Genomic DNA, 17,828 nt, shown 5'->3' with positions numbered 1-17,828 from the left:
GATGTGACTGGTGATGAAAGTAAAGTCCAATGCTGTAAGGAACAATATTGCATAGGAACCGGGAATGTTAGGTCCGTGAATCAAGGAAAATTGGAAGTGATCAAACAGGAGATAGCAAGAGTGAACATCAACATTTTAGGAATCAGTGAACTAAAATGAACCTGAATGGGTGAATTTAACTGAGATGACTATTATATCTACTACTGTGGGCAAGAATCCCTTAGAAGAAATGAAGTAGCTCCCATAGTCAACAAAAGAATACAAAAGATTTCCATACTTGGATGCAATCTCAAAAATGACAGAATGATCTCTGTTCATTTGCAAGGCAAACCATTCAATGTCACAGTAATCCAAGTCTATGCCCCAACCACTAATGCCAAAGAAGCTAAAAGTTGAATTGTTCTATGATGACGTACAAGACCTTCTAGAACTAATACCAAAAAATGATGTGCTTTTCATCACGGTGGACTGGAATGCAAAAGTTGGAAGCCAAGAGATACCTGGGATAACAGGCAAATTTGGTCTTGGTGTACAAAATGAAACAGGGAAAAGGCTAACAGAGTTTTGCCAAGAAAACACACTGATCATAGTTAACACACTGATCATAGCAAGCACCCTCTTCAAACATCACAAGAGACAACTCTACACATGGACATCACCAGATGGTCAATACTGAAATTAGATTGATTATATTCTTTGCAGTCAAAGATGGAGAAGCTTGACACAATCAGCAGAAACAAGTTTGGGAGTTGACTGTGGCTCAGATCATAAACTCCTTATTGCCAAATTCAGACTTAAGTTGAATAAAGTAGGGAAAACCACTAGACCATTCAGGTATGACCTAAATCAAATCCCTTATGATTATACAGTGGAAGGGATGATTAGACTCAAAGGATTTAATCTTGTAGAGTGCCTGAAGAACTATGGATGGAGGTTCATAACATTGTATAGGAGGCAGTGATCAAAACCATTCCTAAGAAGAAGAAATGCAAAACAGCAAAATGATTGTCTGAGGAAGCCTTAAAATAGCTGAGAAAAGAAGAGAAGCTAAAGGCAAAGGAGAAAAGGGAAGATATATCCATCCAAATGCAGAGTTCCAAAGAATAGCAAGGGGAAATAAGAAAGCCTTCCTCAGTGATAAGTGCAAAGAAATAGAGTAAAACAATAGAATGGGAAAGTCTAGAGATCTTTTCAAGAAAATCAGAGATATTGATGGAATATTTTATGCAAAGATGGGGAAAGTAAAGGACAGAAATGGTATAGGCCTAAAAGAAACAGAAGATATTAAGAAAAGGTGGCAAGAATACAAAGAACTATACAAAAAAGATTTTAATGACCCAGATAACCATGATGGTGTGATCACTCACCTACAGCCACACATCCTGGAATGTGAAGTCAAGTGGGCCTTAGGAAGCATCACTACAAACAAAGCTAGTGCAGGTGATGGTATTCCAGTTGAGCTATTTCAAATCCTAAAAGATGATGTTGTGAAAGTGCTGCACTCGATATGCCACCAAATTTGGGAAACTCAGCAGTGGCCACAGGACTGGAAAAGGTCAGTATTCATTCCAATTCCAAAGAAAGGCAATGTCAAAGAATGTTCAAAGTACCACACAGTTGCACTCATTTCACACGCCACCAAAGTAATGCACAAAATTCTCCAAGCTAGGCTTCAACAGTACATGAACCGAGAGCTTCCAGATGTTCAAGCTGGATTTAGAAAAGGCAGAGGAACCAGAGATCAAATTGCCAACATCTGTTGGATCATAGAAAACGCAAGAGTATTCCAGTAAAACATCTACTTCTGCTTCATTGACTATGCTAAAGTCTTTGTGTAGATCACAACCAACTATGGAAAATACTTTAAGAGATGGGACTACCAGACCACCTTACCTGCCTCCTGAGAAATTTGTAAGCAGGTCAAGAAGCAACAGTTAGAACCAGACATGGAACAATGGACCAGGGCTGTCTGTTGGTGTGCTTGAAGGCTGTATATTGTCACCCTGTTTATTTAACTTATATGCAGAGTACATCATGCGAAATCCCAGGCTGAATGAAGCTGGAATCAAGATTGCTGGGAGAAATATCAATAACCTCAGATATGCAGATGACACCACCCTTATGGCAGAAAGTGAAGAAGAACTAAAGAGCCTCTTGATGAAAGTGAAAGAGAAGAGTGAAAAAGCTGGGTTATATAAACCTCAACATTAAAAAAAAGGAAGATCATGGCATCTGATACCATCACCTCATGGCAAATAGATGGGGAAACAATGGAAACCCCGACTGACTTTATTTTCTTTGGCTCCAAAATCACCGCAGATGGTGACTGCAGCCATGAAATTAAAAGATGCTTGCTCCTTGGAAGAAAAGCTATGAGCAACCTAGACAGCATATTAAAAAGCAGAGACATTACTTTGCCAACAAAGTTCCATCTAGTCAAAGCTGTGGTTTTTCCAGTAGTCATGTATGGATGTGAGACTTGAACCATGAAGAAGGCTGGGCACACCAAAGTATTGATGCTTTTGAACTGTGGTGTTGGAAAAGAAGCTTGAGAGTCCCTAGACCAGAGGATTAAGCCAGTCAATCCTAAAGGAAATCAATCCTGAATATTCATTAGAAGGACTGATGCTGAAGCTGAAGCTCCAATATGTTCGCCACCTGATGCAAAGAACTGATTCATAGGAAAAGATCCTGATGCTGGGAAAGATTGAAGGCAGGAGGAGAAGGGGACAACAACCACCTCAAAGGATGAGATGGTTGGATGGCATCACTGACTCAATGGACATGAGTTTGAGTAAACTCCAGGAGTTGGTGATGGACAGGGAGCCTGATGTGCTCAGTCTATTGGGTCGCAAAGAGTTGTTCATGATTGATTGAATGAACTGACTGACAGAAACTATTGAAATGATGCATGTTTTATTGTGAGTTCTTTATTTCAACATTCACATTGATTTTAAATTAATAAGTAAAATTTCTTAGAAAGATGAAAGGATTTTTAATGTCTGATCCTAAATTTATAAATAAAGGAAAAATACACACTATAGAAAATGGTCTCAAAATTTTTTAATTCATGTTCCATGCTTATTTCCTTTCCCTTTATCATACATAATACCAATGCAGACTATCACCCAAATCATTTTACTCTCGAAATTTCAAAGTGGTCATAAAATTCGAGGCAACAAATCTAAGCAGAGTTTCCTCATTTTGTTTAATAATAAAGTTATCTAAAGATTGAGGGCAGGAGGAAAAGAGGGCAACAGAGGATGAGATGGTTGGATGGCATCACCAACTCAACGGACATGCGTTTGAGCAAACTTCGAGAGATTAGTGAAGCACAGGGTAGCCTGGAATGCTGCAGTTCATGGGGTCACAGAACTGACATGACTTAGCCACTGAACAAGAATAAAAGTTATGTAATTAACTTTAACTTATAATTTGTAGGAGAATCACAAATTAATGTGTATGTTAAAATATGCTCTGTCACTAGTAGATTTTTATGTGATTCTTTCACAGTGATTCTACTCCTCATTTATATCCCAGATGAACTTCAAGGGAAAATCTTTCATTTTCCTTTGAAATGCTCTGTCAAATTTCTCATTTTGCTCCACAGTCTAGTGATGTTTCCAGTCTTCAATGGTACCTAGTGGGACAAGCACATGAAAAGCACCTGAGTAGGAAGGTAGCACAGTCAGGACCAACATTTTCTATAGTCCGCTTAATCTCTTCTTCAAGCCAAGCTAAATATTTATTAGATTTCCACGGGATTTTATCTTATTTCCCTTTCACAATTTTAAGCTAAGAAAACTTTGCATGCGGTAAACACTGAAAATAGAGTTATAGTTCACTTCCTTATCTGTTTGACTTCCACCAACTATTACCATTAAATTATAACCTTTCTTTAGAAAACCCTAAAATATTAAAACATCTGAGTATGTTTTACTAAATTCCACACAACATGCTAAGCAAACTACACCTATCATGTAATATAATTCTTAGCAAAACTCTTCAAGTTAAGTATTTTTCCATTTGTAAAATAGAGAAAAATGATACCCAAAGATTTTAAATAATGAAATCAATATCACAGAGGGTATCCTGAGTTGTTATTTCTGCAGTTTTACTTGATGGAAGATTGAAACCATTATTAAATTATTTTTTAATTAAGATTAACATTTGGTAGCTTTAGCTATCAGATTGTTGGCATTTTTAAGAGTAAACAAGCTTTTATAGGCATGAGAAATGCTTTAAACAGTTGAGCAACAAGAAGTGAAAATCAATAATAAATGGGGCATACACACAGAGGAAACAAGAATTGAAAGAGACACGTGTACCCCAGTGTTCATCGCAGCACTGTTTATAATAGCCAGGACATGGAAACAACCTAGATGTCCATCAGCAGATGAATGGATAAGAAAGCTGTGGTACATATACACAATGGAGTATTACTCAGCCATTAAAAAGAATACATTTGAGTCAGTTCTAATGAGGTGGATGAAACTGGAGCCTATTATACAGAGTGAAGTAAGCCAGAAAGAAAAACACCAATACAGTATACTAACACATATATATGGAATTTAGAAAGATGGTAACTATAACCCTGTATGCGAGACAGCAAAAAAGACACAGATGTATAGAACAGTCTTTTAGACTCTGTGGGAGAGGGAGGGGGGGGATGATTTGGGAGAATGGCATTGAAACATGTATAATATCATATAGGAAACAAATCACCAGTCCAGGTTTGATGCATGATACTGGATGCTTGGGGCTGGTGCACTGGGATGACCCAGAGGGATGGTATGGGGAGGGAGGTGGAAGGGGGGTTCAGGATTGGGAACACGTGTACACCCGTGGTGGATTCATGTTGATGTATGGCAAAACCAATACAATATTGTAATTAGCCTCCAATTAAAATAAATAAATTAAAAAAATAAATAATAAATGGGACAAAAGAAGCAGCAATGATTTTTTAAAATAATCAGTATCTATAGCAATTTCAGTAAAATAACTTTACATAATTAAGAATATATGTTCATCAGCATAATATAAGTTATGTATACATTAGGGAATAAAATCTTACTATAATAGAGAAGTACAAATTATGTTTTAGAATAATGTGCATTAAAAATTGAATTTAAAATAAAGTTTAAAAGTATTGGAAGGGAAATATATTTATTATTAATGACTCCTGGCATGTTACAAAAATACAATAGAAATTTACTACCTATTGTTGAATAAATGAATTTATAGTGGATTGGTTTGATGAGGTATCAGCCTAATTTTTACAAGAAGAAATCTGACACATGAGAAAGTAACAGTAATCCAAACACCCTCCCTCAGAGAAAAGTACATATTAACTAAATCTCTAGTATGTTCTAGGAGAAATAAAGGAAATTGAAGTTGGAGCTCTCTTGTGCCTCCAGGTAAGACTTGCTTACAGATGTTAGAGTAGGGTCATTGTGATCTGAAAGGAAGATCCTAATATTCATTAGTCAGGTTAAAGTGTCCGGCTCTGTACTGTTCTGTTTCCTGGAATACTTTTTAGGGACATTTTCAGTTAGGATTTTGTTTCTCTCCAGGGACCAAATGGCAGTACTGGGAGACACATTTTGGAAGCACTACTTAATTAGTGTAGTAGCCAAGTACTCAAGGAAACTCTCAACAGTTTTGCTTCTATAAACCTTTGAATATCACCTTTGCACAGGAAACGTCCTTGGCTTGTTTTTGTCCCAACTTCAGAGGTCAGAATATTATTGTAATTAGCTCGTGGATCATCCTTCAATTCTGAAATGAAGCCTGCTTCACTATAGCATCCACATCCTCTTCATTCAGTTCCTTCTCAGGAAAATTGCTGATTTTAGTCACAGACCTTCTGAGATCCTGAAAGAATGGTATGAGAAACTATTCAGTCTATACAGAATACATGAGTTACAGCCCAACATCTTTTCCATGTTTTGGAAAACTGGAAGTCCTTGGGTTTATTTTACATCTAGAGCTTTTCAAGGATATATCACAGAGCACACATGAAAAGGAGTGTTCTGATTGTCAGCTGTGTTAGAGCTTCCTACTGATTGATTTTATAAGGATGGCTCGTCATTCATTCATTCAGCACTTTTAGAATATATTATATATTTCAGAAACTGTGATAATTGCTCACAAAGATTGAGAAAAATAATATGCTATCTGTGCTTAAGAGTCACAATTTCAAGAGGAAAAAGTAATTAAAGAGTAATTAAATTCAAGTAATTAAATATAGTGGGCACATGAAAAAGAAAACCCAAGGTTATGTGGCTTCACTGGTGACTTCTATCAAATATTTATAGAACTAACATCAGTCCTTCTCAAACTCTTCTAAAAAATTGAAGAGGAGGAAGCATTCACAAGATTATTCTATAAGGCCAGCATTTCCCTGATACCAAAGTCAGAGAAAAGCACTAGAAGAAAGAGAACTAAAGATCCATATAACTTGTAAAATGTAAGATGCAAAACTCCTCAAAAATTAGTGGCAAAATAAACTCAGCAACATATTAAAGGGTTATGTGCATCATGATCAAGTGGGATACACTCCTGGGAAGCAAAGATGGTTCAAAATATGAAAATTAATTTTTGTAATACCACATGTACAGAGTGAAGGGAAATAAACCACATGAGCATCTCAACTGATATAGAAAAAAAGCATTTCATATCCAACACATTTTCACGATAAAATAACTCAATGAACAAAGAATAGAAGGAAAATACTTCAACATTAAAAGGGGATATGTGAAATACTACTGCCAGCATCATACTCAATGGTGGAAGGCTGAAACTATTTCTGCCAAGATCAGGAAGAAGGCAAGGATACCCATTCTCATCACTTATTCAACATAGTACTGAATATCTTAGCTAGAGTAACTAAGCCATCAATCAATGAAAGGCATTCAAATTGGATGTAAGAAGTAAAATTACTTCTCTTTGCAGACAAGATGACTTTATACATAGAAAATCCTAAAGATGCCACAAAATCTTTTAGAACTAATAAACATGTAGAACAGAGTTGCACAATGCAAAACCACATAAATGAGTCTCATTCCTATATAATAAGAATGCACAGTACAAAGAGCAAACAGCAAAGCAATTCTTTCAAGTATAGTTGATTTACAATGTTTCAGGTGTACAACAGAGTGATTCCGTTATACATATACATGTGTGTCTCTCCTTTTTCAGATTCTTTTCCATTGCAGGTTAATGAACATCTTAATATTTACCTTGTAGATGACAACTGTCAGCGGGATAGGTTGAGTGTTAGTTGGTGAGTAAAATAACAGGACCATCTTTACTATATTATTTCTACAAATAATTTTTATATAGAATAACATGTAAATCAAAATATGCAAGAACATTAAGCAAAAGACAATGCAGTCAACGATCAGCAAAAATATAGGAATAATAGAATGATACATTTTACAGATGCTGCAATTATCTGAAAGTTTAAGTCACTATGCTTATGATATTCAAGGTATAAGAGACAAAAATAAAAATTTGACAGAAAACTGAAAATGATTAAAAAAATAATAACAGAGGGGATTTCAATATATGAACTTGTGAACTGTACTCCAAACAAGACAATGAGCACCCTTCTCCTTTATCACGCTATGACTTCAGCCTCCAGAGACTACTTCACCCATACACACACACACATATACACATAAAGGTGTGTATGAGTTTCTTTATGAAGGTTTCAACCAACATCAATATATAAATGAAACATCACAAAAGATGAAAGATTCATTCTCTTCCCAAATTAGGCTTTAGGCTTTCTCTAGGCTATGTCACTCAGGAGCTTCCCATTTCACTTAAGATAAATTAAAATCTTCATGAGGTGTTTTTTACATTTAACAAAACACACATGTAGAAAAGGCATAAAATAAACATGAAGCATAATGAATTATTATAAAGTGAATATTCATGATTGCAACCTGCTCATCAAGTTAAACTCTGCCAGTATCTCAGACCCCCCACAAAATACATCCCTTTCCTGATCATAAACCTTGCCCTCCACCCCCTAAATAACTACTACCTTATTTTTATAAGTACTACTTCTTTGATTTTATTTTTATTTTACTCATTTAAATATGAATCTCCAAACAGTATGGCTACCCTTGCCTTCATTCCAAATACATACTGCTTGATGCTTGAGACAGGGTAGAATAAAATGACTCTTCATGGTCACTATGATCCTGGAGATAATACCCCCAAATCTGTGGGAAACATGCAAAATCCTCTGAGATAAGTTTTATATGGAGTTTGGGTATTTCCGATGCAATTAATTAGCAAGCCAAGCATCAATAGTTTTAGGTAAAATTACCAAAAATTTTCCATGGGAGGTAGTAGGCACAGAAAGACCTAAAAACCCACAACATAATGTATACTCAATAGCTTGAGAAAACTGAGATCTTTATCTAGACAGAGCTTTAAAACAGAAAACATAATTTGACTAAGATCTATTTTTCTTTGATAGGGGAAGTTGAAAGAAGATTCTCTCCATATTACATAACTAAAAAATTATTATTTTAAAGACTGGCAAAAACCTAGATCAAAAATACATAAATAATTGCTACTTGACGGAAGGTAATTTAACAGTGACACCTGGTGATAGTGTATTGATGACAGACATAGAAATATTAACATTCAAGAGATCTTGCCCAGTTCCTCTGTAGTCTTTATGTCCAAATTTTCAATAAATTCTGTATTTATAGATAGTTTTGTCATGAGCACATTTATATGGAGAAAATCAAATATAAAAATAGGGGAAAAATCAGATTTTGCTTTTTGAGTTGATAACTCTGGTTGAAAAATATGAGAATAAATGTTGATAAGCTGAGATTGCTGGTAGGTAGACCAATTAGGAAGGCTGATCTGGACTAGGGAAAGGGTAACATGGATTGAGAGAAGTTTGTCTTTCACAAAGGTTGTTTGGTTTATGCAACATTTTAAGACAGTTTTGATCAGATGCCTGCATGGAAACATTTTGTGATTTCACAAGAAAGCTACCTTTGAAAATTCTCCTTAAAATTGGGAAGAATTTGCATCAATAGCACACATTCACTTCTAATTGGTCATAGCTTAGTGGCTTCTCACCCCAGTGCTCCCACAGTCCCTTTTCAATTTTTCAAAGTTATGGTTGCTCTGCACATTTGAGTTTGCCTTTATTGCTATAAATTGTTACATGAAAAGGAATCAATCACAAGAGATGACTTGTACACAGTGAGAGGAGAGCTCTGACAAATGAAGGGGCAGGAAATTAGAAACATCAAAAGAAGCCTGAATAGTTAGGTATAAAGATAACTATAGGAGAATATGGTTCATTGAAACCAAGATAAGAAAGGATTTCAAAGAAATAATTAAAATAAGAAAAACACACCTCTTACCGTCTTCATCTCTTCATACATCAGGAACAGTATATTGAAGTCATGTCTGTGTTCATACCAGCCTCTGATGTGATCAAACCAAAGCCTTCCTAAGACTGTGGGAAAATTAATAAAGAACAAGATAAAGTTCTTACACTTATTGAACAGTAACTATAGTTTCTTTTTTGTTCTGGATTTCCCACATAGACAAGAGTCCACCATTGGACATCTTTACTATCTTTTAAAAATGGTGTTCAGGGGAGCTATTACCTCATTTAAATACCAAACCTGCCTTTGCAACCTACTGTCTGTGTCTACAGGAAAACAGCAATGTAGACAAAAGAATCCCAAAGATCTAATTTTGAAAACTTTGTTAAGGTAAGCGCCTTTCTTTTCCTACTTCTTTCATCTGAAAACATACATCTTATTGTCTATTTTAAGGTCTGTGGATAGCAATTTTAACTATCTACAACAGGACAGCACCTGAATATAATCTTTTAAATGAGTGACAGCCCTGATCCAACATTGCCCAAGCCTCTTGCATCACTCTATTCTCAGTGCTGGAATGAACATTCCACAGCTGCCATATAAGACCTACCCTAAGTTCATGACAGAGTCCAAAACCTTCACCCATCCTGAACATTAACTATTCTGAAACACTTGGAGGATCTAGCTTTGAATCTGGCTAGTTTGAGTTGTTACACTGTTCGTGATTATCTTATACTCTGGTAAAAATATTTCCTGTACAATTGCTTCTGCAACCTTGACAATCCCCAGAGTGTTCCTCATGAGGACAGAAAAGCCACTGGATGGCAGACTAAGTAGACAGACAATTGTTGTTCAGTCTCCAAGTTGTGTCCAACTCTTTGCGACCCAATGGACTGCAGTATGTCAGGCTTCCCTATTCTTCACTATCTCCCAGAGTTTGCTCAGATTCGTGTCCACTGAGTCAGTGACACCATCCAACCCGCTCACCCTCTGTCACCCTCTTCTCCTCCTGCCCTCAGTCTTTCCCAGCATCAGGAACTCTTCCAATGAGTTGGCTTTTCGCATCAAGTGACCAAAGTATTGGAGCTTCAGCTTCAGCATCAGTCCTTCAAGTGAATATTCAGGGTTGATTTCCTTTAAGCTTGACTGGTTTGATATCCTTGCAGACAAAGGGACTCTCAAAAGTCTTCTCTAGCACCACAATTCAAAAATATCAATTCTTTGGTGCTCTGCCTTCTTTACGGTCCAGCTCTCACATCCATACATGACTACTGGAAAAACCATAGCTTTGACTATATAGACCTTTGTTGGCAAAGTGATGTTTCTGGTTTTAATATGTTGTCTAGGTTTGCCACAGCTTTTCTTCCAAGGAGCAAACGTCTTTTAATTTTATGGCTGCAGTCACTGTCCGCAGTGATTTTGGAGACCAAGAAAATGAAATATGTTACTGTTCCCACTCTTTCCCCATCTATATGCAACGAAGTGGTGGGATCAGATGCCATGATCTTAGTTTTTTAAATGTTGAGCTTTAAGCCAGCTTTTCCACTCTCTTCTATCACCTTTATCAAGAGGTTCTTTAGTTCCTCTTTCCTTTCTGCCATTAGAGTGGTATCATCTGCATATCTGAGGTTGTTCCTATTTCTCCAAGCAATCTTGATTCCAGCTTGTGATTCATCCAGCCTGGCATTTCCTCTGATACACTCTGCATAAATGTTAAATAAGCAGGGTGACAATATACAGACCTGTCATACACCTTTCCCAGTTTTGAACCAGGCATTGTTACATGTCCAGTTCTAACTATAGTGACATTCTATCTTCAATGTGTGTTCTATCTTTATGATTACCACTTCTCCATCTTCCTAAAATATGTTCCCCAGGTTTGGGAATTTGGCTATACGCCAACATTGCTTCATAAACATGTTGCTTGGTAATTAAATTTACAGTTACCTTTTACATCTAGAAACTGCTCCATGAAATCCCCCATGTTGCCTGGACCTTCTAATGTAGCCACCAAATTTGAAAAATGAAAGAGATCAAAACATCCTTGGGGTTTCTGTAGATGTGAAAAATCTGCAGGAGGAATAATGAAATAATTTTAATAATTCTTGGTTATCTTTACAGGGTTTTTAATGCCTATATAACATTGTTGCTGCTACTGCTAAGTCGCTTCAGCCGTGTCCGACTCTGTGTGACTCCATAGGTGGCAGCCCACTAGGCTCCTCTGTCCCTGGGATTTTCCAGGCAAAAGTACTGGAGTGGGTTGCCATTGCCTTCTCCGACATAGCATTGTTACATCAATGAATAATAATTTATTACTATTTCATGCAGTATATTATACTTGGAAATTTATTTTTCCCAATTTTTTGCTATTTCAAAGACTGTTGTAATAAATAACTTTGTTCATAAGATATTTCATACTGTGCAAGCATACAGGACTAATTCCTAAAAATGAAATTATTTATTTATAAGTTTAATTAGTACTGGAAATTACCTTGCATTGAATTTGTTTCAATTTACTCTCCATGAATATTAAGTGATATTAAGGTAACATTGGACATTCCTGAAACAAGGCAAAACTGCTTAACTGATGACGGTGGAGCAAATAAATTTCCATATAAGAAAAAAAAACCAAAGAAAATAAATTTCAACCTCACAGCATGCATTCAAACACATTTATGAGTGAATTAAGGATTTGAATATGTAAGCAAAACCTCAACATCTAAAACAATTAAGAATGTATTTCTAGTCTTGGATAAGTAAAGGATTTCCTAAACAGGAAAAATTATTTAAAATAAAAATCGATCAATTGGACTACATTAACATTAAGAATGCTATTAGTCAAAATATAGCATAGTGTTACAAAATGCAAGAAAATATGAGGATCAGTGTATATAACCAATAATAGATCTGTACTCAGAGTGTATATATTTGTATATATATATATGCAAATAACAAATCAAAAAGAAAAAGATAAACAACATCATAAAATATTGAGCAAAAGTTGTAATAATTTCACAGAGAAAGAAATAATTATGGCCAATAATATATTAAAATGTGGTTAATTTCAAAGATTAAGAAATGCAAATTGACATTTGAGATACTTTTTTGTAATTATATATTTATAAAAAATTAAGAAGTTTGATAGGAAAATTACTAGATGAGAAATAAGAGCTCATATATTGATTTCAGCTTGAGTTAGCACAACTGCTTTGTTGAAAATAAAACAGCATCTTCTTATAAAGTTGAATGTTTTTTTATTTTGTTCTTTTGCATTTCTATTCTAGGGTGTTTATTCTAGGGCAGCTCATTCAGAAGTGCACCAGGGTATGTGCTCAAGAATGTTTATAGCAGCATGTGTTATGATAACAAAATATTCAAAGAATCTCATTATTCAGTTAGAGAAAATACAGTTCAGATAGGATAATATACACAACTTCTTAAATTATAGAACAATGGAAAATAATACTATAAGTCAAGAACAAAAAATGTCATATGGGAAAACCCCAGTGGGGGTGGGAAACAGTGTCAAAATAAAGTATAGTAAAATTTAAAGTCAAATAGTTTAACAAAACAACATGTAATTTGTTTGCAATGAGCAAAGGACAGGAAATTTTGTGTAATAAATAACATCAACGTATAAGCACTACAGTTTCTAGTAAGTCACTGAAGATTTTGGCTTAGCAACAATCATACTGGGAGTTGTAGGCACATTTATCTTTAGACTTGAGAATGAAAAGATTAACATAATAAATTTACAATGTTATTTAACAAAATATATTATATACATGTGTGTATGTTATGCCTGATACATGGAATATACACTATTTTTCACGAAAATAGTGTATATTCATAGATCATATTGAAAAATTGATCATGCATTTGGCAATAAAACTTATTATTAAATCTTAAAAGTTGGAACTCTTTAGTACCATTACCTCATGACAATATCATAGTACTATAATCAGTGATGAAAACATTTTAAAAAGAAAATTGTAGAAAAAACCTTGAAAACACCTTCAAAATAATTTTTATTATAAAATTATAATTATATTTTATAATATATTATAATTATATATAATGTATAAAATTTATATATTATATATAATTTTATTATAAAATCAAAACTAAAATGATAGATTATTTATAAAATAACAAAATTACATCCATAGCTATACTAAAAAGAATTTTATCATCTTAAAATGTCAATTTTGGAAAAAGATAAAATTAGTATTTAATTAAACACAGAAAAATATTTGCAGGGAAAAAATTAGGAAATAATTTATTAAAATAAAATCAGAAATTGATGAAATAGAAAACTTTAAATTATCTTTAAAAAAGAAGCCAGATTTTTGAAAGAAAACCGTGTAATAGAAAACTGTGATATCCTGAAAAGTGTTCAAAAAATGTAAAAGTTTTCAAAATTACAAATGATTGAAAAAGATGTGCAAACAAGACAAAATGATCAAGTCATAACAGAATACATTGTGATTTTTTTCAGTGTTTTGCAATTTAGATGAAATGAGGATAATTTACTCTGAAAAGAAAATTATATTGTTGGATTAGGAAAGGCAGGTAAGTTAAACTCAGGAGAAAAAGACAGATGTTGTAGATTATAAATTTAATAGGATCAGACATATTTATAATGGACTATACTCAAATCCTCAAAAAATTATGTTGTCTTATATTTAAAAATCACTTGATGACTTAGAAAAAATACACAAAGATTCAAAAAAATCTGCAACATTAGATTTCTAGTGATTCTACAGTCAAATAATAGAACAATTATGGAATATTAAAGTGTGTTTTTTAAATAGCAAAAGGTAATGGCACCCCACTCCAGTACTCTTGCCTGGAAAATCCCATGGATAGAGGAGCCTGGTAGGCTGCAGTCCATGAGGTCGCTAAGAGTGGGACACGACTGAGCAACTTCACTTTGACTTTTCACTTTCATGCATTGGAGAAGGAAATGGCAACCCACTCTAGTATTCTTGCCTGGAGAATCCCAGGGACGGGGGAGCCTGGTGGGATGCCGTCTATGGGGTGGCACAGAGTCGGATACGACTGAAGTGACTTAGCAGCAGCAGCAGCAACAATTCTTGAGTTAAAATTAACAAAACTATTCCAGCTGTTTGTTAACACAAGAACTCTACTATAAGGAAGTAGGATTTATCCCAGGAATAGAACATTAGTAAATTATTAGTGGATTTCATTTCACTCTAGATTAAAGCATGGCAGGAAGAACACGGTACACTGAGTTGCCTAAAAAGGCATTTTATGTAATTAAACCTCTACTGAATAGTAAAACAAAACTACAAGTAAAACTCTAAGTAAACTAAGATAACAAAAATGTATTTCTCAGCATTATGTCCCTCAAAAACCAATTGCAAAACAACACAAAACAAAACCAAGAGAAGATACTAAGAGTACTAGAGTCCAGGACATTTGTCATAATCTGTGTTATTGTATTTTTTTTCTGCAGATTTTAACCACTGAAAGAGAAGGAAAAGAAGTGCAAAGATTGGAAAGGAAAGCAAAAATTGTATTTTCTTAAATGAAATATATTCAAATTAATAAAACTAAAAAAGAGATTAATGGAGCCAACTAAAATAGTGTAACAAAATCAATGTCGCTATTTTAAAACAGTAGTAACTGAATAGAAATATGACGGTGAAAATTTTCCAGTTTTTACTATCAATAAAAAAATTATCAACTGAAGATTCAGGAAAAGATGTGTAGAAGCATATAAAATACATCACATACAACGCGCATGAAAATAGACTTGATAAACAGTGATACAATGATGCTGGAAGGAATGGTGGAATATTGCAATGCAGTGAATGTTCCAGAATTAATATATATCTTTAATCAAATCTACTCAGAATCTAAATTGATGGGAATTTGCCTTACCAGGTATAATATTGAAAACAGTGAAGAACTGCCACATATTAAACAGATTTACCAATTTTAGGAATAAAAATGCAACCTTAGAGGCAGGAACTAAGGAACATTGGTATGGTCAAAATGTAGAGTTCAAAATAATATGTAAAAAGCAAATGCTTAAAATATATTGGGTCCATTGGCAAGCCAGTTTGGCAAATATCATGCAACAGTCATAGTTCAAATCACATATAGTATCAGATATAACTTATAATTAAATATAAAAGTTCAGTAGAAACTCTGAAGAGAATTTGCATATTTGTGGAGGAGGTGTATTTTTGGGTGTCTCAAGAGCCAGAAGTTATGAAGGAGAGATTAATAGACTGGTTCTATAAAATTAAAAGCAGTGAACAATTTTTAAAGGTAAACTGTTAATTAGAACAATATTTGCCCGTATATAAATACTTCAATAAAAAAGCAAATAAAGGACAGGCTAAAGAAAAATGAATAAAGGATATAAAGGACATATGAAGGCCCAAAAATGTAAAAAAAAGATGCTCAAACTTTAACAAGAAAAAAAGGGCTTCAGATTACTCAAGAATAGCATTGTATTTATCTAGCACATTAGCATAGACTGATAATGTCAATCTTTGGCAAGATGTGAACAAAGTACTTCATGAAATGCAGATTGATAGATTTTAGAATGCAAATAGATAATACCTACCAACATATAAAATATTTGGACCCTTTAATCTGAAAACTCCACTTTCAGGGAAATATTTCACCAGAGACCAAAAACGTACAAGGATCTATAAGAATGTTTATTGCAATTTGCAATTTGATGTGTTTATTTGCTGCCACCTACCTGTCCACCAGTACATGCTATATATTCTTCTGCCACCCTGAAATTATGAAAGAATAGAATTTTGTGTGCTGACATAAAAGAGTTTTTGCTATATGTTATATTGGGCTTCCTTGGTGGCTCAGACAGTAAAGAATCCACCTGCTATGAGGGAGACATGGGTTCGATCCCTGGGTTGGGAAGATCCCCTGGAGGAGGGCATGGAAACCCACTCCAGTATTCTTGCCTGGAGAATTCCATGGACAGAGGAGCATGGGGGGTGGCTTGTCAGGGGAGCAGTCCATAGCGTCTCAAAGAGTTGGACATGACTAAGTGACTAAGCACAACACATATAATAACACTGCAAGCAATGTTTGTGATGATCTAATTTACATATATATTGGTTTAATGCATAAGACAAGATCAGAAAGACTATAATAATCACATTTCAAAGAATGTGGATGAGTAGGGATGGAGAACAATATTTGAAGAAAATATTTTTGTTTATGCAAAATATTCATAACTTATTTCTATGACATACTTTAGCTTTTTTGTTCTTGAGATCTTTTGGTGCCAAATAATATGGGTTGTGGGAAGAGAAGATGAGAGGGGATGGTCTCTTGTCATGGTCTATTGTGTGAAGAAAAGTTATGAACAACCTAGATAGCATATTGAAAAGCAGAGACATTACTTTGCCAACCAAGGTCCGTCTAGTGAAGGCTATGGTTTTTCCAGTGGTCATGTATGGATGTGAGAGTTGGACTGTGAAGAAAGCTGAGCGCCAAAGAATTGATGCTTTTGAACTGTGGTGTTGGAGAAGACTCTTGAGAGTCCCTTGGACTGCAAGGAGATCCAACTAGTCCATTCTAAAGGAGATCAGTCCTGGGTATTCTTTGGAAGGACTGATGCTAAAGCTGAAACTCCAATACTTTGACCACTTCATGCGAAGAGGTGGGGGCAGTCTTTTCATTGGAAAAGACTCTGATGCTGGGAGGGATTGGGGGCAGGAGGAGAAGGGGATGACAGAGGATGAGATGGCTGGATGACATCACCAACTCGATGGACATGAATTTGCGTGAACTCCGGGAGTTGGTGATGGACAGGGAGGCCTGGCGTGCTGCGATTCATGGGGTTGCAAAGAGTTGGACACAACTGAGCGACTGAACTGAACTGAACCACTCTAAATGTACCAATGAATTTGCCCAAGTTTTTTGTTTTATTTTTATTTTTACATTAACATTAATAAAGGTGGTATCATGGCCTCTTACTTCCTTTTCAACCTGAAGAGCTGTGGTGATTCTGATTCCAAGACAGTGATTCAGATTAATCCTTCAGCTTTTCTGTTTCCTGTACTTCAAGTAAACTCCCTTCATACACTTTTCTGAGGCTCCCTGTCTCTTCTTCCTTAGTCTTCTCTCTTACGCTTTATCTTTTAAAGTATAGACTAATTAAGAGCTCAAGACTAAAAAAGAGCTTTCACTTCTTTTTCTGTTTTATTATCGTGTAGCATGGCAATGGCACCCCACTCCAGTACTTTTGCCTGGAAAATCCCATGGATGGAGGAGCCTGGTAGGCTGCAGTCCATGGGGTCGCTAGAGTCAGACATGACTGAGCGACTTCACTTTCACTTTTCACTTTCATGCATTGGAGAAGGAAATGGCAACCCACTCCAGTGTTCTTGCCTGTAGAATCCCAGGGACGGGGGAGCCTGATGGGCTGCCGTCTATGGAGTCGCACAG

The 17,828-nt window shown here is 35.2% G+C and overlaps 1 pseudogene; it reads right to left on the bottom strand.

Moving 5' to 3' along the window:
• Positions 1 to 3,288: 3,288 nt before the first annotated feature.
• The window catches only part of LOC102414746, a 37,463-nt pseudogene continuing 22,923 nt past the window's right edge, over positions 3,289 to 17,828 (bottom strand).

Source organism: Bubalus bubalis, chromosome 10, assembly GCF_019923935.1.
Source record: "Bubalus bubalis isolate 160015118507 breed Murrah chromosome 10, NDDB_SH_1, whole genome shotgun sequence".
Taxonomy (NCBI): domain Eukaryota; kingdom Metazoa; phylum Chordata; class Mammalia; order Artiodactyla; family Bovidae; genus Bubalus; species Bubalus bubalis.
Note: the sequence above shows the minus strand (reverse complement) of the source record. Positions and strands in the feature narration are given on the sequence as shown.